Source organism: Thamnophis sirtalis, unplaced genomic scaffold (genome assembly GCF_051295495.1).
Source record: "Thamnophis sirtalis isolate CommonGarterSnake01/CBP01778 unplaced genomic scaffold, rThaSir2_p1.2 scaffold_13, whole genome shotgun sequence".
In the NCBI taxonomy this organism is placed as follows: Eukaryota; Metazoa; Chordata; class Lepidosauria; order Squamata; family Natricidae; genus Thamnophis; species Thamnophis sirtalis.
In genome coordinates, this window is record NW_028261393.1 from 19,984,745 (window position 1) to 19,987,644 (window position 2,900).

A 2,900-nucleotide genomic window follows, 5' to 3' on the forward strand; every position below is an offset into this window, starting at 1 on the left:
TCCTCCCTCCCCTCTTTTTTTCTTCTCCCCCTCTCGGAAACAAAGAAATAAAAAATAATTTCAGACCAGTCCCTCCCCGCCGCCGCGGCCCCGCGCGCAGGCTCCGCGCCTCGCCCCGCCTCCTTTCAAGCCCGGGCCAATCCGCTGAGGGCCAAACAGGAGGGCGATGCGGGGAAGAATCAATCAGCGCCGGCCAAGGAAGAAGAGAGACGGGCGAGCCGGCCAATGAAAGAGAGCGGCAGCCACCGACCGCCCCTTCCCTAAGATAACAAGGACCGGCCTGAAAGTCTGTGACAGAAAGGATTGAAGAGGAGCGTGTCCAATCCTGGGGCGGAGTTAGAGTAGAGGGGCGGGGCAGTCTCGATATTTCCCAATGGGAGAGAAAGAAAGGTGGTGGTTTGTTCTTCTTCTCTTTGATCTCAACCTTTGGTTTCGGATTAGGATACCGCCCTCTACGATTAACTGACGTAAATGCTGACCAATAAACTCCGCCCGTCATCCGTGGCCCCAAGACAAGAAGAGGCAAAGAATAATGCTCCCGCTACTTTCTAAAACAGGCTCGCGGACGGGCCCGCCCACTTACAAAAGTGATGCTACATTGAGCCAATCAAGGTGGCGTTTCGACAGAAAGGGCACTGAAAACGACCAACAGAGGTCTAGACTAAGTGGGACTAGGCGGAATAGCCGTGCAAAGTGTCCTGGGAAATCGAGTCTTGGCCAATCGGGGTAGGAGTTCCCCCTCTGTAGCCTTTTGTTAAGGTGGCTGGGTATCTATTGTGAAGGAGGTTTGTGATGGTTCCCCCGCCCACCTTTGCTTACATCTCAAATATTCCCATTCCTTTGGTGCCCATATAAGTATGTTCCTCTTTTTTCAAAATACATATTGATCTTCCCATTCCTGAACTGTTTTATTAGGAACTAAATTGGGTCGTGGTGGCTCAGTGGCTAAGATGCTGAGCTTGTCGATCAGAAAGGTTGGCAGTTGGGCGGTTCAAATCCCTAGCACCACACAACAGAGTGAGCTCCCATTACTTGTCCCAGCTTCTGCCAACCTAGCAGTTGGAAAGCAGGTAAAAAATGCAAGTAGAAAAATAGGGACCACCTTTGGTGGGAAGGTAACAGCGTTCCGTGTGCCTTCGGCGTTGAGTCATGCCAGCCACATGACCACGGAGACATCTTCGGACAGCGCTGGCTCTTCGGCTTTGAAACAGAGATGAGCACCATCCCCTAGAGTCGGAAATGACAAGCATGTATGCGCGAGGGGAACCTTTACCTTTACCATTACCTAAGTTGGGTCAGGTTTGAGAGTAGGATTTGTCTTGGTGTAAACATATTTGCTACCCAGAGGTTTATTGCTGAAAAAACAAAGTTTATCTGCTTGTGTTTTTTTCTGAATCAACCATTCATAGGATTGGGATGGGACTAATAAAAATACACTGGCTATGAAAAAGCCATTTACCGCGAAACAAATAGAGTGGCTTATGAAAAATGCTGCAGAAACAGTCCAATAAACCAACATAGAAAGGGGCTTGTGGGAGACTGAAAGATTTCAAAGGAAGAAACCCAAACTACTGTGACATGGAGTTCCACAGACTGGTTCCCCATGCAAAAAAGGACATAATGGCTTTTCCCTGATGCTGCGACAAAAAGCTACAAATAAGCTTGGAGAGAATGTTACTCTGCGCTTACTCCATCATGAAAGAGTAAAATGTGAAGGCAATCTACGAGGAAACAACATATATGTGGACGTAACAGACTTAAGCTGATTATCATCACTGAAAGAATGTACGTATACTTGCAGGAACTCTGAATATGAAAGAATTTACTTGCAGAAACTCTTGAGTGTGAAAAGACTTGTAGTTAATAATATAAACATTTCTGCTCCAAGGAAAATGAAGTGCATAATTTCTTGCAATGATGTCTTTCATCTTGTGGATTTTTCTCCTTGGCTACTGCCACCATTGCCACTGGCTTTATTTTAGACTGCTTGAAGCCAGTCAAGGAGGCTCCTTCAAGAGCCAAGTAATTTTTCCATGTCATATTCTAGAGCAGTGATGGCTAACCTTTTCCCCATCGGGTGCCAAAAGTGGGGGAGGTGCAGGGAGTCATGCATAGGTGTGTCCACACCCATAATCCTATGACACACACACACACACACACACATACACACACACACACACACACCCCGCTTTTGGCACATACTGGAGCTGTTTTTCGCCCTCCCCAGGCTCCAGAGGCTTTCTAGGAGCCTGGAGAGGGTGAATATAGCCCCCCTTCCCCGAGACCCTCTGGAGGCTTCCCTGAAGGCTCCGGAGGGCGAAAAACGGCCCTATGGCTGAACCAAAAGTCCATTCCTAAACTTCTGGTTTGGCTGTAGGACCAGTTTTCTGCCAACCTAGCAGTTCGAAAGCATATAAAAATGCAAGTAGAAAACTAGGAACCACCTTTGGTGGGAAGGTAACAGCATTCTGTGCGCCTTTGGCATTTAGTGATGTCGGCCACATGACCACGGAGACCCAGTGTTGGGTCTTCGGCTTTGAAATGGAGATGAGCACCGCCCCCTAGAGTCGAGAACCACTAGCACATATGTGCGAGGGAAACCTTTACATTGATGTCAGGCTCACAAAGTTGATGGGAATATATAAGTGTTTACATCTGGGAGGTGAGGTTTTCAATAGTACACATTTTGGTATGACTCTCATGAATGCAGACAATCAGCTTGCTCAATACTAATCAAACATTTGTCAGCACAGGTCGGGCAGTCCCCTGGCCTGTCTTAGATAAGGGTTATGCGCTTTGCTAATTCCTTCTAAGAACTCTTATCTCCTTCACAGCTTTCTCTTTTCTTTCTTTCTTTTTTTAATCCAGTGGAGACTCATGGAATGTTTGAACCAACATTG